At 50.2% G+C, this 25206-nt stretch overlaps 1 protein-coding gene and 1 long non-coding RNA gene across 5 annotated transcripts in view; one reads left to right on the top strand and one right to left on the bottom strand.

The window, feature by feature from the left end:
• The window catches only part of LOC144799953 (uncharacterized), a 924253-nt gene that overhangs the window by 454433 nt on the left and 444614 nt on the right, over positions 1–25206 (bottom strand). For all 3 annotated transcript variants that reach the window (XR_013603906.1, XR_013603905.1, XR_013603904.1), the window contains one exon: positions 20075–20177. This is a non-coding gene — a long non-coding RNA (uncharacterized LOC144799953). The remainder of the gene's footprint in view (positions 1–20074; positions 20178–25206) is intronic.
• The window catches only part of FCSK (fucose kinase), a 1128763-nt gene that overhangs the window by 382392 nt on the left and 721165 nt on the right, over positions 1–25206 (top strand). The gene's annotated exons all lie outside the window — the stretch shown is intronic.

Consider the following 25206-nt stretch of genomic DNA (forward strand, 5'->3'; position numbering starts at 1 on the left):
GTTCCAAAGTTACAGTTTAATTCGAGCCTTTCCCCTACTTTCTCATGAAGCAAACACAGGACTAAAGCGACAGTAGATGTTGAACTCCTCACCTTTAGACAGAGAGTCAATCTCCTTAACCATTAAGCCACAAAGGATGTTACTTAAGTGTTCAAATAGGATAACGGAAGCTTTGAGGATTATCCAGTACATACTGGAGACGCAATAGCCTCACAATGTGAGAATTCTTATCTAGCTTCAATATACATAGAAGTAGGCTATGAAACCAAGCATTGGCAAAAGCCAGAAGGTCAAACCTCCTTATGCCCTATTGGCTTTGCCGTTGGCATTTAGAAACACTGCACAACATCGCTGATGCTATGTGCAGTGTGGCTAAAGTTGAAAAAAAAAACGACTTTTGACATGATGCCGTGACATTTTGTAGGTACATGCACCACACGTGGTGCCTACCATATAACACAGTTGCTTTTTTGGTGACCCCTGAGACAGCGCATGAACTGTCGGCGAATTCCTTTATTAACAGAAAAAAGTGTAAATTGGCTTAGAACCCGCCCGTTACTTTCCTTTGGTTGGCTTCAACGGCGCTCTTGTTTCCTTGCTTTTTACTGGTCAGCGCCTCCTGCTATCTCCTGTTGCTTAAGTGTTTTCCCTACTGTGGAGCAAGGGCGAAGTACAGCTTCTTGTCTGCAGCCAGTGTCCTTCCACCGGCCGTGTTTTCCTGTAGTGCATGGGGCGTATTTACAAGCCCCTATCGCCACTGAAACATCACTTTTTACGACGTTCCTGTGGCAATTGGGTCTTCGCCTTATTTACAAGGCGGCATTAATCCACTTAACGTGGCTTAACGCCGCCTAGTAAATAAGGTACCCTTTCACGCTAAGTTGAAAGGGGCGGTCGATGGGGGTTGTGGTCGGCGTTCCACCACAACACCCATTGATTTTGGCACTGCAGTGCCAAAATTAAAACCAGGGAAAATCTGGTCTTAACATGGCGAAACAAGGATAAATGCTTAATTTCTCCTTGTTAGGTCGAGCGACCTATCTCAATGCGCATGCGCATTGAGCGGGAGCGAGATATATAGGGGCTTATCGAGAGTTTACCTAACTGGCGATTCCACTGGCGATTTGTTGCAGTGCATGTGCTTTTTAGGTCATTGCACAAGCGCAAGCCCTAAAAAGCGCGTGCTCAGCCCCCTCCCGTGCCCGCCGTGTCGCATTTCTCCTCCCCCCTCCCCACAGCAATGCCCTCCGTCTTGTTTTACCCGTTTCTTCTTTTCTCTATCTGTCCCGCGTCCCTTTCTCTCTTTGCCTCGCAGCGTCTTTTTTTTTTGCTTCTGATACCCGTTAAAAATTCCACCTCTCCTTGCAAATGTTTTCCCTTTACACCGCATCAGCGTGTCTCAACTCTCCCATTGTCACGTTTTCTGCATTTCTTTTTCTCTCGTTTGCCTCCTCCCCCATTTCCAGTCTCCGCTTATCTCTTGTCTCCTCCATCTATCTACCCTCTCCCTTCCTCCTCTTCCCTACCTTCCTCCCCGCTCCTTCCTCCACCTGTCTAAACTCTTTCTTCCATAGCCGCCTAGTTTCCAGTTCGCTTGTGTGACATTTCAGTGTTTGAAATGTGCTTATATGTGAAATGTCATTGCCGCATTTTCCGTTTTGTGTGCCACTGTGAGTTACAGTTTATCGCAAGTCCAGCTTTGCCTTTGTTGCCGATTTCAGAGTAACCTGTGCAACCTAGAAACAGTGACATGATTAGGAATGTAGCTGGGTACATTTTGTTGTTTCCTGTGTAAACGGTATAACATGTTGGGTGTTGCATGCGTCCCAGGCTAACTTATGAAAATATAAGAAAATAGACAAAGACCAGGCTGACTACAGTGCCATTTTACTAGGGCACAGCTGTCTCTATCAAGCACTGGTGTCAGCAGTTGCTGACTTCTACCATACGTAGCCACAGTAAAGAACAAGCATTGGCACAGCCAATAGGTCTCGCCTTTGGGACCTTGTAAGTATTTCATTATGCAGCACAATATTCTTGGTGCAACATCAACTGTTGCATGGCTAAACACTTATAATGGCCCAAAGGCGAGACCTATTGGCTATGCCAATGCTTGTTTTTATTGTTTCTTTGCGTGCTGCAGTGTGCAGCACACTTGGAAACAGCAAAACGCCATGAATAATTGTTTATATGCAGGAAGTTGTCCCTTCCTGTACTTAAACAATCATTAAAAAAAATAGGATTTGCAACTTCTATGTGTGCTTCACAAAGCAGCACACATAGGAGTTACAAATCACCATTTGTGATTGTTTATGTGCAGGAAGGGACACCTTCCTGCACATAAACAATAATTCCCCCAGCACTGGCACCCATGCACTATGGTGCATGGGTTCCTGCGTTGGCACTAGGCAGCTTAATTTAGTGCCAGCGCTAGGAGAAACGCAGTGGTGCACTGTATCTTTGTAAATATGGTGCAACCCTGCGTTTTCGGAATGGTGGAGCAGGGCGTTAGCAAGTTTTGCTTAACCGCTTGCGTGCGGCAGGAATTCTAGCCCTGTGCTGGACATTGCAATCGCAGGCGTGGTCGTGACGGAACCATTACGTCATCAGATTAGATCAAGGACTCCTGAGGCGGAAGCCTGTAGTTTAGGGCTAAGATTTTGAAAACAAAGCAATTTGACTACTTGCTAGCACTATTTTAATCACCTTGGCATTTTGCACTTTCGATATTTTAATTACTTTGCCATTTTGCACATCTGATACTTTATTCTGTCCCCCCTCCCCGCCGCATTTCCCTACCTGTGGGGGCTTGTTTCCAGGGATTACCGGGGCCTCAGGGAGCTGATTTGGGGCTTCTGTTGACCTCCGCCCTCGATCCCTCTCGGCACAAACTGCGAGCGCCATCTTAGGTGAGGACGAGGACAGCGCTCTAGAGTTCGGCCGATTGGGGGCCCACACACGATAAAAGAGCATCTGATACCTCGTCCCTCATTAGATCAAGGACTCCTGAGGCGGAAGCCGGTAGTTTAGGGCTAAGATTTTGAAAACAAAGCAATTTGACTACTTGCTAGCACTATTTTAATCACCTTGGCATTTTGCACTTTCGATATTTTAATTACTTTGCCATTTTGCACATCTGATACTTTATTCTGTCCCCCCTCCCCGCCGCATTTCCCTACCTGTGGGGGCTTGTTTCCAGGGATTACCGGGGCCTCAGGGAGCCGATTTGGGGCTTCTGTTGACCTCCGCCCTCGATCCCTCTCGGCACAAACTGCGGGCGCCATCTTAGGTGAGGACGAGGACAGCGGTCTAGTGTTCGGCCGATTGGGGGCACACACACGATAAAATGAATCCCTCTTCCCGTCCGCGCAGTGGGCGGGCACAGCGGGCACGCCGATGGCGCGCCAGAGGCAAGCCCGTCTGTGCCCGTCCGTGTCTGTACCGGGACCAGGGCCACTCCTCCTGGCCCAGGGCTCATTGATACCCACTGTACCCCCTTGTGCTATTCCTCTTTTCAGTTGCGGGAACTTAATACACCCATCAGCAACACGCGGTGTCGACACTTGCCCCCTCCTAGTTGCCTTGTGTCTACCCCTGCCCCATGTCCAGGCTGTAACGACACTCTCCCATGTCCTATGCCTTCTGCTTATAGTATCAGCCCCACATCTAAGCGCTATTTTCGCTCGGCGCTTATCAACGCTCGCTCCCTCCTGAAACATAGCTTGGAAATTAGGGAATTCATTGTAAGTCAGGAGCTGGACATCTTGTTTGTAACTGAATCTTGGGGAGATGCTGCCTCCGGCCCGGATTTCTGTTCGGCCACACCAGAGGGCTTTTGTGTGGTAAGACAGGACATAACTACGGGGAGAGGAGGTGGCTTAGCCATTATCCATAAAGGGGTTTTTCACTCCAAGATCGAACCTATTCATCGACTGGATTGTGAAGCTTGTACCTTTTCCATCACACTTAATCACAATCAAGTTTTTAAGGGAATGCTTTTATACCGCCCCCCTGGCCCGCATACTCGTTTCCTTTCGGCTCTTGATGAATTTACAGAACTCTCCTTAGGCCATTCTGACTATACCATCTTGGGGGACTTCAATTTTCATCTGGAAGTCGTAGGGGACAAAGACACCACTCAACTTATTGCCGACCTACTCGCGGTAGGATTACAGCAGTTAGTGGCCGCTCCTACTCATCAAGCAGGTCATACGCTTGATGGCTTGTACACCAACAACCCCAACATTTCACTATCCACAGTTCTTCCCGTAGTATGGTCGGACCACCTTGCAGTCATTTTCACCATCTTGGCTCATAACCTCAACCCTCCTCAGTCCACATCTCGTACCCCCATTAGTACCAGAGCCTGGAAAAATCTAGACTACCCTTTATTGTCCAATATCTTGGCTGGATCTCCTTATGAGGCATCACCGCACCCCAGTCTACTGTCCAGCAGATACCAGGAATGGATTCTGGATGCAATCAATCAAATAGCCCCGGCCAAATCCATTATTTCCAACCGGGCTACGCCATCTGCCCAATGGTTCACAGAGGATCTTCGACTACAACGGCAGTATTGTAGGAATTTAGAAAGGCGCTGGCGCAAGCACTACAGTCTTTTGGACAAGCAAACCTACAAAGATGCGCTAGCGCTATATAAGAGATCTATTATTAAACATAAAAGCGCTTTTTTTCTTGCCCAGATTGAGTCTGCCCAGAACTCTGCAAGAAAGCTATTTCAAGTAGTCGATTCTCTCTCTAACCCTCCGACAGGGCCTCCCATTGAGCCATCTCAAGATCTTTGTAATGCGGTAGCAACTTTCTTCTCCACCAAGGTCACGAACATCTATTCATCTTTCTCGTCCCCTAAATGCTCGGATTGTACTGATCCTCTTCCTCTGTCCCCTTCACCTACACCTACCTTTTCCAACTTTCATATGGTCTTGCCAGACCAGATCAGTAAGCTCATCATTTCTATTAAATCTGGGTCTCCGTTAGACCCTTGCCCTCCTTCCATACTGAGCGCTCTCACTGAGGTTATTACTTCCCCGCTCACGGACTTATGTAATTCCATCTTCCAGACAGGCACTTATCCTGAAATTTGGAAAAAGGCAGTCATCAAGCCCCTGTTAAAAAAAAACGCCCCTGGACCCCGCTGACTCAGCTAATTACAGACCTATTGCCTGCCTCCCATTCCCGGACAAAATATTTGAAGCAATCATGAACAAACAGCTTTCGGGGTTCATCGATTGTTACCAACTTTTAGATGATACCCAGTTCGGGTTTAGGAAGGGCCACAGCACAGAAACCGCTTTGATAAAGGCCTCGGACGAGATTAGGACTATAATGGACCAGGGTGGGGCAGCGGTCCTTGTACTCCTAGATCTGTCCGCTGCCTTTGACACGGTCGATCACTCTATTTTGATCGACCGTGTCACATCCTTGGGGGTGACCCATCTTGCCAGGGACCTCATTGCTTCGTTTCTGACCAACCGCACGCAGGCGGTGAAACTGGGCACTTTCTACTCGCCCACCTTCACCCTTCCGTGCGGGGTGCCCCAGGGCTCGTCGCTAAGCCCCACATTTTTTAATATATATGTGGCGGATTTGGCGAAAGGCATAAAAGCACACGGGCTGCGCTTAACCACCTATGCGGATGACACCCAATTGGTGTTGGCGGTACATAAGGATGGACCAGCCGTTGCTGCAAGATTCCAGGAGGGGATGTCGGCCATTAGCTCATGGATGTCGAGCAACTGCTTGAAATTAAATTCGGACAAAACCGAGGTGATGACCTTTGGCAATCTTTCACCGGAATGGTCTTCCATCTGGTGGCCCAGTGAAATGGGTCCACCTCCCACTCCGGTTGCCAAGGTCAGAAACCTCGGTGTTATGTTCGATGACAAGCTGTTATTTAAGCACCATGTGAATGCAGTGGTCGCATCCTCCTTCTATATGCTGAGGAAGATTAAGAAGCTGTTGCCATATCTCCCTCCAGCCGCAGGAAAAACATTGATCACCACCCTCGTTTTTTCTAAGATGGACTAAGGCAACGCTCTTTTCCTCAGCACGCAAGAACAGGTTTTAACCAAACTGCAATCAGTGCAAAATGCTGCAGCCAGAATCCTGCTCGGCACCCCCAGTCGCCACCCCACCTCTTCGGCCATACGTCACCTGCATTGGCTAAGAGCCAGGAGTCGGATAAAGTTTAAAGCACTTTGTATCGCCTACAAGGCCATCCATGACTCAGGACCCAGGTTCCTCAAGGATGCTTTTCGGATTTACGCTCCTAAAAGATCACTTCGCTCATCCTGCACCTACCTCCTCTCTGTCCCTCGTACCAGAACCACTAGCTGCGGAGACAGACGATTCTTAGTAGCAACCCCCAGGTTGTGGAATTCTCTCCCTTTGTCCATCAAAACCAGTCCCACTCTCATCATCTTCCGTAAACTTCTGAAAACCTGGTTATTTAATCAATGATCCACCTGGCTGCTCTCTGTCCCAGGAAGTCCGATATGCGCCGAGACACCCCAGGGTATTTGTGCGCAATAAAAATCCCAAAAACATAAACATAAACATCAGCACAGCCCAACTGTGACTCATGACGGAATGGTTCCGTCACGAGCATGGAAGGGGTTAATGCCTTGCTTCGTCATTCGGTTGTACATAGTCCCCTATATGTCTTTGGTCCCACCTTCCTTTCACTATCCATGCTCTTACCCCAAATCAGCTTCCTCCCATTGCCCTTTTGTTTTGCTGTTCCCTTCCTCCTCCCCACACTTTCCTTGTGTTGCTTAACCCCCACACCCTCCTCCTGTGTTGTTGCGGCTCCCTCTCTCTTCCCCCACATTTCCTTTGTGTAGCTTGTCTCCGCCCGACTCCCACTATACGTTGTGTTTCTTCACCCTCCCTCCTTCCCCACACCGCCCCGTTGCTTGCCCCAACCCTCCTCCGGATGTCTGCACTTCCGTTGCTTGCCACCACCCTCCTGTGCTGCTGCCCATCACCCATATATCCCTCGTGTGGCGTGCCGCCCACCCTCCACCTAATGGCTGTTGTTTTTGTGCCCCCACTGTACCCATGCCCCCTCCAACCCTCCTATCCGTTTCAAAGAACATTAAACAAAGCCAAATAGCTCTCGCGGATGCGTGGACTGCTGTGCAATATGGCTTAATGAAGAAAAAAACAAGCATTTACAATGCAATGGTCTCGGCATTATTAAAGGTAGAGCTATTGACGTTGCTCATGACTTTTTTTTTCTTTTTTTTTAAATCATAAATAAATGGCATTGTCATTTACATTGCCAATAGCTTAATCGTTAAATAAATGGCATTGTCATTTACAATGCCAATAGCTTAATAGCTCGCAAATGCATGACCTATTGCATTTACACCCACACAGAGCCACACACACAAAGCCACCCACACACACATACAGAGCCACCCACACAGAGCTACACACACACACACACACACACACACACACACAGAGCAACACACACACAGAGCCCCCCCGGGAGCCCCAACCCAACGCCACGGATCGTTTGATCAACAGAAACCCCAGCGCCGCCCATTGTAACTCTGCGGTGTTCAGGTCGTTCGGCCCCCACATGTTGAGGACACATTCCCTAGGGGATGCGGGAAGAGGTTTCCCCAAGGAGCTGCTCATTTTACGCAGTGCCGTCGTCCAAAACTGTTGTATCACTGGGCAATCCCACAGTATGTGGTAGAAGGTCCCGGGGAGGCCACATCCACGTAATAGCTCGCAAATGCATGACCTATTGCATTTACACCCACACAGAGCCATACACACAAAGCCACCCACACACACATACAGAGCCACCCACACAGAGCTACACACACACACACACACACACACACACACACACACACAGAGCAACACACACACAGAGCCCCCCCCACACACACACACAGAGCCCCACACACACACACACAGAGCCACACACACACAGAGCCACACACACACCCAGAGCCACACACACACCCAGAGCCATACACAGGAGAGCAAGCACAGCCAGGGGGCAGGGAAGCAAGCACAGCCAGGGGGCAGGGAAGCAAGCACAGCCAGGGGGCAGGGAAGCAAGCACAGCCAGGGGGCAAAGAAGCAAACACAGCCAGGGGGCAGGGAAGCAAGCACAGCCAGGGGACAGGGAAGCAAGCACAGCCAGGGGACAGGGAAGCAAGCACAGCCAGGGAGCATGGAAGCAAGCACAGCCAGGGGGAAGGAAAGCAAGCACAGCCAGGGGGCAGGGAAGCAAGCACAGCCAGGGGGCAGGAGAACCAGGGGGCAGGAGAGCAAGCACAGCCGGGGGGCAGGGGAGCAAGCACAGCCAGGGGGCAGGGAAGCAAGCACAGCGAGGGGGCAGGGAAGCAAGCACAGCGAGGGGGCAGGGAAGCAAGCACAGCGAGGGGGCAGGGGAGCAAGCACAGCCAGGGGGCAGGGGAGCAAGCACAGCCAGGGGGCAGGGGAGCAAGCACAGCCAGGGGAGCAAGCACAGCCAGGTGGCAGAGAAGCAAGCACAGCCAGGGGGCAGGGAAGCAAGCACAGCGAGGGGGCAGGAGAGCAAGCACAGCCAGGGGGCAGGGAAGCAAGCACAGCGAAGGGGCAGGTATGCAGGTATTTTGTGTCACGGAAACTTGCAGATTACTGAAACTGACCGGTTTATTGAGTTTAGTCACCTTTCTGGCAGCTGATGGCACCCTGGTAATTCTTGTGAAGCCCTTTCGGGGAGATCCAGATTTATTTAGCCCCTTTAATTGAGTACATACTTTCAATGCCGTTTGTAGTATTTAGTTGTGGGCGCATTAGTCCTTAATATACATGTAGCAGTTGGACATTGAATTATTGCATCTAATTGTAGGTTACTGGGTTCTGAGGTTCGAGTCCACAGTACCTCCTGGATTCAGCCCACAACTGGTCGGCGCCGGTGTTATGAGATTTAGATTCTGAAAGGAACACTTGGGTCTGTAGAACAGAGGCCACAGGACACGGGAAGTAAGCGCTCCCTGTGATACAACAAAATTATTTAAATACAATGTTAAACAAGCAGCAGAGTCAGGAGCTGCTTACCACCACAGCAATCTATAATATGATGGGTGCGATCCCACACGGTCGACTCGCACCCTGGCCCATCAAGTCAGTGGGAGGGAGGCCAGTGTCACTACAGTGAAGTCACTGCATCAATATAGCAGCAGCTTAGCTGCTGGGTCGCACGGCAGTGTATTACTGACTGCAAGTCTCAGGGACTCAACCTGACCCCAGCTCACCAGGCCGCGATGCTGGCAGCCAGACTCAGATGCTGTGACAAGGCTGCATGATAAATAAGTGCCTGAGAGAGAGCAAGCAATGGGATTTGACTACATTAAAGTGAACATTGTGCAGTAATGTCGATTGAATAGCCATACAACTTACTCTTAGTCTCAGGTTAATACTAAATATCGGGCGGTGCTGTGCTCAGCCAATTGATTTGTATAATACTGTTCAGTGTGTGTCTTTTTTTTTTTTATTGTGGCATAATCAAGAGACAGATATCACAACACATCTGTATACATGCATACAAAAGATAAAGTAAGAAATGGGTCGAGGTATAGCACACAGCCATTCAGTCCACAACCCGGAGGTCGGACGCCATCTTTGTATGACAAGGCTATAATAAGAGCGAATTAGTGCCCGCGTAAGATACAGATAAGGTAGTTGCACCACACGTTTTATTATGAACAGTAATAATCAACCAAGTAAATAGATAAGTCCAGCAGAGAAAATCAAAACAGCATCCAGTCCAACCCAAGTGTTCAGTTCTGACTAGCAGTGTCGCAGTGTCCAAGGCCCTTGTCGGTGTAAGCATATTCATAGGAACATCACACATTTCGTAAAAAATCCCATGCAGGTCCCCGCAGAAGCAAGTCCAGTCCCCTTAGGCTCACAGAACCCCCCTGGATTTCTACGGGACAGTGCCAGTTCCGCCGTCGGGGAATCACATAGTTCGCCACGGTAAGTATTCCAGTGGCCCCACTTCCTGTCCCAGACCTTAGGGCAGCCCCTTATTTTATACACTGTCTTCTCCGCTATCATGCATTGGTCCATTGCTGCCACCCATCTTATTACCAAGGGTCTGTCCGGGGAGCCCCAACCCAACGCCACGGATCGTTTGATCAACAGAAACCCCAGCGCCGCCCATTGTAACTCTGCGGTGTTCAGGTCGTTCGGCCCCCACATGTTGAGGACACATTCCCTAGGGGATGCGGGAAGAGGTTTCCCCAAGGAGCTGCTCATTTTACGCAGTGCCGTCGTCCAAAACTGTTGTATCACTGGGCAATCCCACAGTATGTGGTAGAAGGTCCCGGGGAGGCCACATCCACGTAGGCACAGAGCGTCAGGCCGTCGACCAATCTTGGCCAGGGTAGGGGCAGACATATATGCTCTGTGCAGCACTTTCAGTTGGATTAGTCTATACCTATGACATATGGCCGATTCCCTCGGAGACATTAGCGCAGACCGCCAGTCCTCTTCATCTAAGGGACCCAGATCGGACTCCCACTTGGCCCGTAGCGATAGGAAGGGATCAGGGAGGTTGTTGCAGAGCTTACGGTAGGTAAGGGAGATGGCCTTTGCGTGGAGGGGTTCCGACAGTAGCCGGTCCTCCAACGGGGAGGTATCAGGTATGGAGGCAATGTCTGGAAAAGCGGTTCGAAGAGCGTGTGTAATTTGCAGGTACCGAAAGAGCTCGGTAGGTGCAAGGGCATATTTAGTTTGCAGGTCAGTGAAGGACAGCAATTTTCCCTCATGGATAAGGTCCCCAACCACAGAAATCCCGATCACGTCCCATCTATCGAAACCCCGGGAAAAGCAGAGGGAACCCAAGCGCTGCGCGGACCACAATGGTGATGCCTTGGTGAGTTTGTCAGCCCAGCCCAGCCGTCTATTGGCTCTGTGCCAAATGTCCACCGTGTGTAGCATGGGACCCACATACCTAGATCTAGTGGGTTTGGAGTACAGGGCTCCCAGGTAGCCCTCGCGTCCCGTTTGTTCTCTATCTAACAGGAAGGCCGGGTTGAGAGGTGAACCATGAGTCCATTGGTTGATCACCACAAGCTGGGAGGCCCAATAGTAAAGACGAAGGTTGGGGAGGGCTATTCCCCCGTCGTACCAGCCCTGGAACAGCTTACAAAGAGCAATTCGCGCAGCGCCACCGTCCCAGAGTAGCGTTCTAAGCTCACTGTCTACCGCCCTGAAGTAGGAGTCCGGGATGGGAAAGGGGCAGTTCTGAAGGACGTACAAAAAGCGTGGGAGCGCCAACATCTTAAACAAAGTTTGTGAGGACGTGGAACAGGCTGTTAATGGAGGACTGTGGGGACGACACATAAATCAGGATATCGTGCCAAGTTCCTTAAGGGATTCCCGCACCAAGGTTGGCGGGAGGTATGCTGAAATGATGTTCAGGGGCGCCCTTCCCAGGTGGCCTCCACTATTGCAAAACGGCCCAGGGGGTCAGCCCAGCAGCGTGAATAGGTGAGTGCAAGGGAGTCCTAACTAAAATCCCCGTGCCCCGGGAACCAGAGGTGAACCCAGCATGGACCAAAAGCCTATATCCCCCTCTCTGCAGCGCCCGGCAGGTGTTACTAACCAGGTGGGTCTCCTGTAGCAAGACTATTTCGGGGGAGTGGCGTCTAAGGAACTGAAGGACCACACTTCTTTTTATCTTATGACCTAGACCATTGACGTTCCATGTGAGGACGGTAAGGGATCTAGAGATTTGATGTATCATAGTTGTGAGGTGGGAGAGTCAAATAAACGAATCATCCAGGAGGGTGCCACATACGCCGGCTACCCCCCAAGACGATCCGGAATGTAGGGCAGGCGGAGACGTGCCGACTCCGGAGGCCCGACAGCAACCAGAGGAGCCACCCACGCCCCGCGGAACCCCGAACAGGCAACAAAGCTAAGCTAAAGACATCCCTGCTGGAGACACAAGGATAGATGGACAAAACTAGATGACCACTGGAGACTCTGCTGAGGACAAAAATGAACCAAATAACAGCAACAAAACATTTCCAACCCCTTCCACCCCCCTCCCCTTCCCCCCACCCTGCTTCCCTGCCCACGGATCCAAAACTATCCACACCCCAACTCGGCAGAGTGCCTGTCGCCCTCCCACTCAGATTAGGGGTACGGGAGAAGCCGCCAGTGCCGCTTGCCCGACTGAGAACTTTGTAAATGTATCACACTTTATAATCATACTGTAAGACTCTTGTAATAATTCACATAACAGAAAGTTACTTATCGATCAGCTGGTGACGCTCCTCCGTGGCCGATGGAGACCGGTCCCAGGAGCAAGGCCAGTTCAAAAGGGAGAGGTACATTATGTCGGACGGTCGCTCCGAACTCAAAGTAGTCACATGGTAGAGACCACAGTGGGACTCGACAGAGCCCCCCCCCAGCACAGAAGTGTCATTCCACTCCGTCAAGAGGACCGGTGAAGAGTTCCTGGCTCTCGGGCGGGTGGTCTTCCAAAGAGGGCTCGTGCTCCGAAGAAAGATTCCGTGGAGAGCCTCCGCCGCTACCCCGGCTCTCCAACCAGTCCCATACCTCCTCCGGCGAGAAGAAGAACCAGGTCTTCCCCTCCAATTCGACGCGCAGTTTCGCCGGAAAGAGCATGGAATACTTGACGACCTTGTCTCGCAACGCCCTCTTGACTTCCAAGAAGCTGCGTCGCCTCGCCTGCACCTTGACCGTGAAGTCCGGGAACATGGTGATGCGAACGTTTTCCAGAAGGAGAGGCGGACCGGACCTGGCAGCTTGTAGTATGGCATTGCGGTCTCCGAAATTGAAGACCCTCGCTATGATGGGGCAGGGGGGCCCCCAGGCCTAGGTTGGCCCCCCGGGACCCTGTGCGCTCTCTCAATGGAAAAGTAATTCGAAAGTTGTTTCGGTTTAAGGTAGTTCGTAACCAGGGACTCCACAAAGAGGTCGGCAGAGGGCAACTCCATTCTTTCCGGAACCCCCAGGATGCGGATGTTGTTCCGTCTCGCCCTCCCTTCACAGTCGTCCAGCTGTTCACTCATCTGCCTCTGCTGTTTCTGAAGCTGGGCGACCTGCTGCTGGAGTGTAGAAGTATCGTCAATTAAGGCCGCTGTCTTGACTTCCACGTCCTTGACTTTAGTGTCCATTTTACGCAAGTCAGCACGCAAGAGGGTCACCTCAATGTTCACGGAGTCAATACGCGTCTCAAGCGAGGAACGGACTCCAGCGATAGCCTCCATTACGTCCTCCAGGGTGGGTGTCTTTGCCCCCTGCGAGGGGGAGGCGAGGTTCGGGTCCCCCGAGGGGGTGGGGTCTTTGTTGTCTCCTCTGACGCCCCAGGAGTTCTTATTGAGCTGTCTTTGGGTTGGAGGCCGTTGTGCTTTGCCCGACGCCATGGCCTCCAGCAGGTAGAACCTCAGAACTGTTTGGGCAAGGCGAGGCCGGACGGTAGGAAGAAGGCCAATACGTAACCGCAGCGACGGAGCAGTTCAGGAGTGGATTTCACTGTGCCCACGGGGCCACCCTCCGCAGATCCAGCTAGGCAACTCCAGGGCAGGTCCACAGGCCCAGGTCACCTCCGCACCCGAGGATCCCCGCCCGATGCCACACAGGCAGACCCACAGGGGCACAAGGGCTAGTCGTGGAGGACAGGTAGGAATGAGGCGCTGTGGCGTGGCTGGTCTCCAATAGTGTGCTGGGGCCAGGAGAGGAGGGGGGGAGGGCCGTCCCCCGAGCGCCGGGCGGAGACCCCCGGCGCGCGACGGGGGAAAGCAAGTAGGTTCTCCGCCGTAGGCGCCGTGTGAATCGGCAGGGGGGGGCACCCCCGGAACGCTAGTCCCCCGTCACGGCCTCCTGCAGTGATCACTGGGTCGGGCAGAGTCCCCCTATGTAGGCGGGACGCAGGCCCGGCAGAAACAGAGAGTCACGAGCCCAACAGGGCAAACCCCCCACAATCCAGGGAAAGTGCTACCGGTAAGTCACCAGTGGGGGGGGTGGCAAAATCCCCCTCCAATCATGAAGGCAGTGCTACAAGGCCACGGGAACAACGGGCTCAGGGCCGCTCCCGCCGACCACCCCCTCGTGGATCCAAGGCAGCCTCAACAGGCGGGTCAGTGTCTACCCCCCTACTGCAGGGGGGAGGGGGGGGTCCAGCGGGCAGCGGTGTAGGTCTGTGGGTCCATCTAAAAGAAGCGCGGGCAGAACGGAGCCCCGCGGTCAGTAGGCCCCGAAGCCAGGGCGTCCCGTAGTCGGCTCCACAGCACGGGAGGGACCCTCAAAGCACCGCCCCCCTCCGGCCAGGGGCATCCACAGGAATCCTGTCGGGGGGTCCGCTCCGTCTCCGCGGGGCGTGGAACAGTTCTGGCGTGCCGCTAGAAGGCAGAGCCGATTCCGCCGCAGTCCGGGCAGCCGCTCACCCAGCCATGGACGGTCAGAGGGCCGGTCGGGGCTCCGATGCGGCCGCCATTTTGCGGAGCAACCAGGGGCCTCTCCATCCTGGGTCTCGCAGCCTCCAGAGAGCCCGGACGAGGCCAACACCTCGTCGATGTGTGTAGAGTCGCTTCCTGGCGAGGATCCCCGGATCAAAGAGGAACCCTCGATCTGCAGGCCGGAGCAGTGTGACGGATCGTCGGGCAAGGGACGGGAGTCGCACTAGCAGGCGACCATCCCCGTCGGCTGTCGGCCACGCCCCTCCCAGTGTGTGTCTTTTTTAAATAAATTACAGTATGGGGCTGGGCTGTGATCCCTAGGCTACTTGTGTGCCCGTCCTATTCTGGTGCTTAGCATAAGTTTTAAGATATTCTTAGAGTTGCTCATTGTTCAAATGGGTGTAATTTCTGATATTTATATATTTCCCTCGTTGTCATTGCTTGATTTTGCTCGTGAGGAGGTGTCACTCTATAGTTTTTGAAATGTCACTCGTTACATTGAAATTATAAAAATGTCACACAACAATCTGAATGAAACCTTGGCAGCTATGGATGGATTTTATTCTCCTTTTCCCACCGATTGGCATGGTTCTGCCCTAGCACCCCAGCCAGCATGCGTCCTGCTCATCAGCGCCAACCAATTAGAAAACTCAGCCTCTTCCCCTGCCAATGGTCTTCCTTGATGTCTACCATTTCCAACAAACAAGCATTCTAAATGCACATTCTAAAAGCGTTTACTTTAGCACTTGCACAGTTTGCTTACTTTTTTGCTAACCGCCAGCAAGCTGATACTTTCCAGCAACTACCGTTCCAAGCCTCGGTCTGGTCAACTACTTCCAATGTGTAACATGCTGCTTCCGGTGAAAACAAACGGTTTTATTTGGTTGGGGGGGACTTTGCGTTCCTCATTTCCATATAGTCTTCACTGCCCACTCTTTTTTTTTTTTTTGGAAAGTATATTTTTATTGCAGAATTACAGACAAAACATCGAGAGTATCAACCATCAGCCCCGTCCCCATACAAGACACCACATTAAACTTCAGTAGTACACAGCCCATCAGCCCACATCCCGGAGGCAGGGCGGCGTTAAGTCAGTGTGCAAGAGAAGTCTCCCCGCTTGGCACATAGGGACGGTAGGTCAACAACACAATCCTGGTTCCGCATTTTCTGTACCCTCAACAACAACTCCCCCCCCCCCCCAAATGCCCCCTAGAGGGGTCGTACCCACCACTCTAACACCATCCCAGCGCAGTAGATCCTCAGAGCCTAACCCGCTCCTACTGCCACAGGCCAACCCGCCCGGTGGATACTCTGCACCATCCACTTCTATGCTCTAACAGGGCAGTCTACGTACTCCTCTATCCCTCCCCCCCTCTAACTGCTGCTGGTGTGGGTGGCGATGATATGCGTTGGATATAACAGTGCGTCGTCAATACTGATCAAACGTTCGTGCTACCAGTTCCCTGGAACTCAGCCTCCGAGAGTCTTTCCTCTGTATCTACCGTTAAGCGGTCACTCAAAGCCTGCACAATCGTTTCCCAAGCTCTAGCCGCCTCTAAGCCCTTCTCTTTCCCCAGTTTCGTGGCCTGCCGCAGTCTCAATACACTCTCGCACCTCGACCACTTCAACAACTCATTCGTCCATCGTCCCACAGCCGGGCCTTCTTTATTTTTCCAACGCCAGGTGATCTCCCTCTGCGCTAACAGGAGCCCCAAATCAATGAACTTGCTCGTGACTTTCGTTTTTGCCGTGTGGGGAAACCACAGCAGGAGGCAAGCCGCCATGTCAAAGTCCACCTCCCTATCCGTAACCGCATTCAGAAGGGCGCCCACCTCAGGCCAATACGTACCCAACTTTGGGCAACCCCACATCATGTGGTCCAGTTCAACCTCAGCGGCCAGGCATCTCGGGCATGCCGCGTCTCGCACCTTAAAGTGCCGGTGGAGTTTTCCCGGGGTCAGATATGCTCTATGCAAAAGGAAGAAATGTATTTGTTGGAACCTGGCATTCCTGCTACCTTTCCATGTCCGAGCCAGAATGTGGCCCCACTCAGTATCCGGAATAGGCTTGCCCACACTGTCCTCCCATGTAGCTTTCAGTGCCGTGAGTGGTTCCAGCCCTTCGTTCAACATCCGTGAGTGGAGACAGGTCACCGCCTTGATTCTCTGCCCACTCACCGTCGCTTCTCCTCGTCGAACGTGAGCTCCTTACGGGCTGCAATATTCACCCTGCGTTTCCCCATGCTTAACTTGCGAAGAACAGGAAGCGCAAATGAAGACAATGGACCCGGTGGAGAGTAGTAAACATAGAGAAAGGACAGGCTACGGGGAGGGAAGACGAAGTGCCAACAAGAAAATGAAGAGTAAAGATACTATCATCGAAACTAAAGTGTAGAAACAAAAAAAGAAATTAGGTAAAGATTAATAACGGACATTCGGCCCAACTGCCAGAGTTGGCGGCTCTGAAACGGAGTAGCCAGGTTTGAATCCCAGCCTAGGCTCAGCATCCCGCAATTGTGAACTTTCCTGTCCCATGTTTTACATGCACTGTATTTCACGCCTCATTTGACACAACAGTTATTAGATTCTTCTAGTCAACAATTAAAGAGTGAATGCTTCTTCAGCAGCAGCGAGAGACCCCGGCACTCAGCAGGGAGATCGCTGGGTGTCCAGGGCAAACATGGGCGACCTCCGGGGCTGCTCCAGGCAGCGGGATCGGGGCTCCAGGGCCGAGCTGCACAAAAAAAAAAGGGCGGCCACAAACGTCCAAAAATTTCGGAATCGGGGACGTGTTTTTGCGTTCTGAGTGACAGATGACGTCCCAGGGCGAAAGAACGCAAAAAACACCCCCCGATTCCGAAAGAGACGGGGCTTGAACGGAGTGATGCCCCTCTCCTCCAATGGCTGGCCTCCGTTTTGGAAGCCAGCCAATGGAGGAGAGAGGCGGGTTCAAGCCCCCATACCTAAAAACATTAACTCTCCCACCGGAGACTGCGCAAGCGCAGCCTTCGGTCCTCGACCTAAAAAGCGCAATGGCGTGTTCAGTGCTATACTAGCGATACCTTTAAATTTAGAGCTTGGTTTCCCTTATCGTTTACTATCATACCGATTTAATCCTCCTACATTATGCCTCAGCTATGTAGGTAGAAAACTCATAGTTAGAAAACTCAGATTACGAGCAGAGATCTCTGTCTACCTCGACAAACAGAATATGACATACAGGGACATCTTAAGGATTTTGGGGGCCGGACAAAAAATATTTTGGGGGCACCTGTTCGGAACAACTTTGAATTTATGGTCCAATTTCGGCTGTTTCATGCTGCCTTTGGCCAGGTCATTGACAGTGCACAGATGCATTCGTCCAAATTCTAAAGTTGTTACATCTAATATTCAGGAATAGTGAGGTGTTTTCAATATTGTAACACTAATATTACTGCAAATAATCTCTGTGACACCCTCCCAGTTCTTATATGCGAGGTCTTATTTTGTTCTAAAAGGAGCTTTTTTATGGATGTTACATGAAACCTAAACACAATACTTCTCTGCAGACTGTATGTAAAAGACTCTCACACACCACTCACATTAAAAAGAAATGAAAGGGAAAGGCAAACGGTAATTTATACCATCTGTTTAAGAATTATTCAAGTTTATCAGGGCAAGACTCCCTGCAGACCAGATCTGTCTCTATCAGGCCCCCCTGAAAGGCTGGGGCCCTGGGCCAGAGCCCACAGTGCCCATGCCTTAAAACATCTCCAGGAATAGGAGGTAGGCCCTTCTTTTTTTGGTAGTATCTTTTTATTGAAAATTTCAAACGCAAAGAAAACAAACACAACCACACCCTGCCCAACTCCGCAAAGCGACAGGGCGCTGTACATGTAGACCCCGTAGATACAGCAATAAGAGAGAAGTAGGCCATTCCTGAACCATCCAAGGGCACCACACAATCCCCCTCCATCCTGCTGCTCCTTTGATTCCAGATGCACCAGGCATGACTGAGGCTCGTGAGACAAGAGCCCTCAGTTTATCGCATCATCGAGGAGGAGGAGGCCTCGAGAGTATCCTCAGCGTTTCAGGGGACCTAAGAACCTGAGCCGTGAGGTGCACGAGCCTGAGCAATGAGCTGCAAACAAAGATATGGTTGGCCATCGCCACGTGCTGCAGTGTAGTGGGTGTCCACACCTGGATAGATAGGGGGCACGCAAGCAGTGGAAGGACCTCTGGTACTGGGCCATGCTTGAGAGTGCGGTATGTGCTGGGGATAACCCCCCAAAGTTCCATGCGTTACCCTAGACTCTCCTCACTACCGGAGGGTCTAAGGACAGCATGGCCCACCTTGATACTTAGCTTTAGGCCCACAATCTATAGCAAGGCAGTAAGTCTTGTATTATTATGTATTAAACACTTTTCCTGTGGTTTGAAAGTTTTGCATTGCCATGTGTGATGTTTAACATGTTTGTCATGTTGGAGTTGTTACTATTGTATGCTGATGACTACAGTGTGATCCAGATGAATGCAGCTTATGGATACATTTTTAATTCAATTTTTTAATCACGTTTTTTTTAGTATATTATGTTCACACAAAGGTTCTTTTTGATAATTATATTTGTACCTCATTGTTGACATGTGGCCTTATTTTTCACAATGACTAACTTTCGTTTCCACAAACCACCTAGTTGATGTTGTCTTGTAAGCACGCATCTTATGCAGTGTCTTAGATATGTTGTGCCTTAACAAGCATAAACATGTTAATGTTTTATGTAATGCACATAATATGTACTGTTACAATTACCATCCATGACATGTCCACATAAACCCTTGTTTTCGTTATGTTTACGTTTTCTTTTGTTCCGAGAGTCTCTTGTGATATCCCATACAAGGCAGACCTGCTGAAGTCGTTTCTTCAATGGACTTTTTACAGCAATTTTCCATTGACCAAATCAAAACACTATTTCCGGATTTTCATATTAATTGAAAGCTGTTTATCATACATATGCGGTTCTCAAATATGGTGCATTCCCAGGAGCCTAGTTGATGAAATGGTTATATACACGCAGTGCTTCCATCTAATTTATTTGAAACACGAATTAAAATCTTTATGGGGTCAACTCATGAAACATCCTCTTAGCATCAAATGCATCACAAAGGCATATAAGACTGTCCAAAATAATACAAGCCCAAAGAAGGGACAGTTAATGTTTATATCAAATAAAACTCGATGTATTTATATCGTCATCCTTGGTCTTAAAAATACATTTAATACATGCTGTGTGTGAAGGAGCCCATGAGTAGTGAGTAAGTGAACCAAATAAGCAGCAATGAAACAATAAACCCACTTAACAAGGTTGGCTGTGAGATAAATAAAGTATCAACATTGATAATTCCACTGTAAAGGTTAATTGAATCCAATTATAGTCCAAAATTAGATAACTGTTAACGTTTTGACACAGAGAAACGACTTAACGAAGGGATTCATCACTACAAGGATCATAAGACATTTGAATATCACCCTGGAGAAAGTGAAAGGGGCCAAAGTCAATACCGTGCACCAGATATGTCAATGCTGAGACCAAAGACAAAATCAACAAGGCTTACCTAAATATGACTTACCTGAATGGAGATGGTCTCTCAAATATCACTTCAACAGAAGTGGTAACCTTATTGCAGAATGGGAAGGGACGTGAGAGGTGCACATCCACCATAAAACGTGCATCTGAAAGAAAGGAGCATAATTAACTTACTTCTTCAGATCATTGGCCAAGAACCCTAATCTAAAAAAGGAAATTTGCGAAGTCACGAAATTATGGTTCTATGCACATCAAAAGTGAAAGGTTGAGTCTCAAAATAAGGTAAAACAGGCACGGATGAAAGAGTTGGCAGAGGTGGCACTATATGAAATTCACCACAACCAGAATGTGAAATCCCTTATTCTCAAAATGCAACATATCGCACACCTGATGAAGCCAAGCAAATAAAATAAATCAAAGCAAATGTGTGGGTGCTCAAAATCAAATGCTTGGGCAGTTTATTATTAGACATATCAACAATTCAAAAGGTACCAAAACATTGAAAAGGGAAATTGAAATGATGTCAAGGTGCACAGCTACCAAATTTGTAAAGAGACAAGGGTGAGTCGTGAAAATGGGCAACAGACGTTTTTCTGTCTTTTTCATCAAGTCTGTCGTCCATCTTTAGCTCTCTCCTAGGCAGCGTTTGCGCTGTCTCTTCGAGACATGCTGTATTCAGGATATGTGCATAAAGCTCCGCCTACTTCCCGCCCATCTTTTAAATTGGCTCCTGTCCCTGTCCTTTGTAAATGGTGGCTTTTCATTGGTCATTAGGCTTTGTAGTTCCTTAGTGGTACCTCCCTGTCTCTTTTTGTAACCTCCCATGAGGACATCCCCTATTACATGTGTTGTTACGCCCTAGGTTTTAATTACAGCCTCAAGGCACTATTTCTTAAAGACCTTCAGACAGATCACTCACCTGCGCCTAAACAAGGTTGACAATGGTTACTTTACTCGCTAGCACATCTCACATTTATATTAGACCTTCTATAAATTTCCCTTCATCAGCTTCACAAAGAGTACAACCTAATCCGGAATTAATGTAATAATTATTTTGTCACATTTCAAAGCTACTAATTGTATATACTATGGTGCTATCTTGCATGCAATGCATCATGGGTAGGGTGGATTTACCATATCTTCAAAGTTTATGATGCTCACTAGGGACCTCTAGACGCACCTTGCGGTACTGCTCCTACACATCTCACATTTATGGACCTTCTATAATTTCCCCGTCATCAGCTCCACATAGACAACCTAATCGTAATTTATATAATAATTGTTTTGTCACACTTCAAAGCTATTAATTGTACATATGGACATAGCTATTTGAATGTACTTGTGGTACTGTCTTGCATACAATGCATTAGGGGAGTACTCTATGTGACCAAACGTTTGATGCTCACTAGGGACCTCTAGGCGCAGCTTGCAGAACTGCACCTACACATCTATATTAGACCTTCTATAAATTTCCCTTCATCAGCTTCACATAGAGTACAAGCTAATCTGGAATTAATATAATTCTTTTGTCACATTTTAAAGCTACTAATTGTACATATTGATTGTACTGTGGGACTCTCTTGCATGCAATGCATAATGGGTAGGGTGAATTTACCATATCTTCAATGCTTATGATGCTCACTAGGGACCTCTAGGTGCAGCTTGCGGTACTGCACCTACACATCTCACATTTATATTAGACCTTCTATACATTTCCCTTCATCAGATCCACATAGAGCACCACCTAATCTGAATTAATACAATAATTGTTTTGTCACATTTCAAAGCTACTAATTGTATATATTGAATGTACTGTCTTGCATGCAATGCATTATGGGTAGGGTGGATCTAGGCGCAGCTTGCACCTACACATCTCACATTTATAATAGATCTTCTATAAATTTCCCTTCATCAGCTCCACATAGAGTAAAACCTAATCCGGAATTAATGAACAAGTTACTTACCTTCGGTAACGATATATCTGCAAGAAACATTAGTTAGTTAGATTCCTTACCTTAGAATAACCCCCGGGCGTCAGACTGGATCCGGAAAATTTTGCGTTGCATTACCCTTGCGTGTCGGTAGGCGACGTCTGTGGCTCCGCGTCCGTTGTCGTTGGTGCCGGGATGACGTCGTCGGAGTACGTAGACGCCGCCCTCGCGCGCTGATGTCAGTTCTTATACACAGCTTTTCCGCGCCAGAAACGCAGAGCCATGATAAAAACTGACACTGGTGCCATGAAACTAGGGCCCTGAAAGGGATGACCTTAACCCTAGATATCGGTTCCCAGAACGGGGAGGATGGGTGGGGCGGTAAGGAATCTAACTAACTAATGTTTCTTACAGATATATCGTTACCAAAGGTAAGTAACTTGTTCATCTGAAAGAAACACGTTAGTTAGATTCCTTACCTTAGAATAGATACCCCAGCATTACCAACCCCGGTGGTGGGTCTGTGAACCAAGATCACACCAGAAAGTCCCGGAGAACGGAACGGCCAAAGAAGCCATCTCTCCGGACTTGGCTCTCCAGGCAGTAGTGTCTCGCGAACGTGTGCAGTGAGGTCCACGTAGCTGCCTGACAGATGTCCTGCAAGGGGACTCCCCGACCCAGGGCAGAAGTAGCCATCGTGGCCTGAGTGGAATGGGCCCTCAGCCCAACAGGAGGCTCCTTCCTCGCCAAAGAGTAGCAAATCTTGATGCACATGACGACCCACCGAGAGATGGTTCGTTTGTGCACCGCCCGTCCCTTCTTAGCGCCCACGTAACCAACAAAGAGTTGGTCATCCACCCGGAACTGGCGTGTGCGATCCAGATAATATGAGAGCGCACGTTTTGGCTCCAGACGGTGGAGCCTCTCTTCCTCTTTCAAGGGATGCGGAGGCAGAAAGAAGGTGGGCAAAGTGATGGACTGCCCAATGTGGTAGGCTGTGACTACCTTGGACAGGAAAGAGGGTCGCGTCTGCAACACAACTTTGTCCAGATGGACAGAAAGGAAAGGAGGTTGTGAAGAAAGGGCCTGGAGCTCACTCATTCTCCTGGCAGAGTTGATGGCAACCAGGAATGCAGTCTTAAGAGTGAGAAGACGAAGAGGACAGTTATGAAGTGGCTCAAAAGGAGCGCACATCAGATAAGTTAGAACAAGGTTCAAGTCCCTCTGTGGCATCACAAAATGAACAGGAGGCAACATATGAGTGATGCCCTTTAAGAAACTATTTACAACAGGGGCCTTGAAAAAAGAGGGCTGATCAGGTAGCCTTAAGAAGGTGTAAATGGCAGAGAGGTAGCCCTTAAGACTGCCTAGAGCAGAGCCCTGCTGGGCAAGAGAAAGGAAGAGGAGAACCTCAGAAAGGGGGGCAGAGAGTAGATCCACAGCCTTAGCTGTGCACCATGCCACAAATTAGTTCCACCTGCAGGCATATACCGATTTTGTGGAGGGACGCCTGGCTGCCAGAATGATATCGCATACTTCAGGAGGCAAGTCAAATGGGCTCAACTGTCGCTGCTCAATCTCCACGCATGGAGGTGGAGACTGGACAGGTTTGGGTGGAGGACCGTCCCCTGCTGCTGCGACAGAAGGTCCTCCTGAAGAGGCAGACGAATCGGGGGATCGACTGACATGCTGAGTAGCTCGGGATACCAGTATTTTCGTGCCCAGCCCGGAGCCACAAGGATGACTTGGGCCTGGTCGTGCCTGATCTTCTTCAGCACTCTGGGCAGAAGTGGTATAGGCGGAAAGGCGTACAACAAACCACGACTCCACTTGCGACGAAAAGCGTCTCCGAGCGAGTGCTGCCTTGGAAATTCCAACGAGCAGAACTGATGACATTGCGCGTTTTCTTCTGTGGCGAATAGATCTAACCAAGGCTCTCCCCACTGCTGAAAGAGACCTTGCATCACGTCCGAGTTCAGATGCCATTCGTGATCCATCATGCACCGACGGCTGAGTTTGTCCGCCCTGGCGTTCAGGGAACCTGCCAGGTGTTGAACCACCAGGGTCACGCCCTGATGTTACAGCCACTGCCAGAGGCGCAGAGCCTCCTGGAATAGGGTCCACGACCCCACCCGGCACTGCTTGTTGGAGTAGCACATGGCGGTGGTGTTGTCCGTGAACACCTGCACTACACTTCCCCGGACAGAGGGAAGGAATGCCTTCAGTGCAAGCTGGATCACCCGCAGCTCCAGAAGGTTGATGTGGAGCCGGGACTCCGCCTGAGACCAGAGTCCTCTTATATCTGCCTCTCCCATGTGGCCCCCCCCAGCCCAGGAGGGACGCATCCGTCACAACTACGTGCTCCGGTTGGGGAAGGGAGAGGGATCTGCCGCTGACCCAATCGCGGTCCGTGAGCCACCACTGCAACTGTCTCGCAGTGCCCTCCGAGATCCGGACATGGTCAGACAGGTTGCCCTGATGCTGGGCCCATTGAAACTTCAGGTCCCACTGCAGAGCCCGCATCCGCCACCTGGCGTGATGCACCAGAAGGATGCAGGAGGCCATCAGCCCCAGAAGCCACAGCGTCAACCTGACCGAGACCCGGGATAAAGGCTGAAAGATCGAAATTAGAGCCTGAATATCCCGAACTCGCTGTTCGGGAGGATAAACCCGAAACTGCGCCGAATCCAGAACTGCGCTGATGAAGAGAAGCCTTTGAGAGGGACACAGGTGTGACTTCGGCACATTGATGTAAAACCCCAGCAAGTGCAGGAGATCGGCCGTAGTCTGAAGGTGGCTGACGACTGTTGAGGTAGGGGAAGACTGACCCCTAACCTGTGCAGATGAGCTGCGACCACCGCCATCACTTTCATGAACACCCGTGGGGCGCTGGTAAGGCCAAAGGGGAGCACGGTAAACTGGAAGTGCTCGTGGCCTACCATGAACCGCAGGTAACGCCGGTGGGCCGGCAGGACGGGGATGTGGAAATACGCGTCCTGCAAGTCCAACACTCCCATCCAGTCTCCGGGGTCCAGGGCAGCTAAGACCTGAGCCAGAGTCAGCATCTTGAACTTCTCCTTCCGGAGGAAGTCGTTGACGTTCCGTAGGTCCAAGATAGGGCTTAGGCCCCCTTTGCCCTTCTTGGGAACAAGAAAGTAGTGGGAATAGCAACCACGCCCTACTTCTGGCCCAGGATCGCGCTCGATGGCCCCCTTGGCCAAAAGGGCCGACACTTCCTCTTGCA

This window comes from Lissotriton helveticus, chromosome 12 (assembly GCF_964261635.1).
Source record: "Lissotriton helveticus chromosome 12, aLisHel1.1, whole genome shotgun sequence".
Taxonomy (NCBI): domain Eukaryota; kingdom Metazoa; phylum Chordata; class Amphibia; order Caudata; family Salamandridae; genus Lissotriton; species Lissotriton helveticus.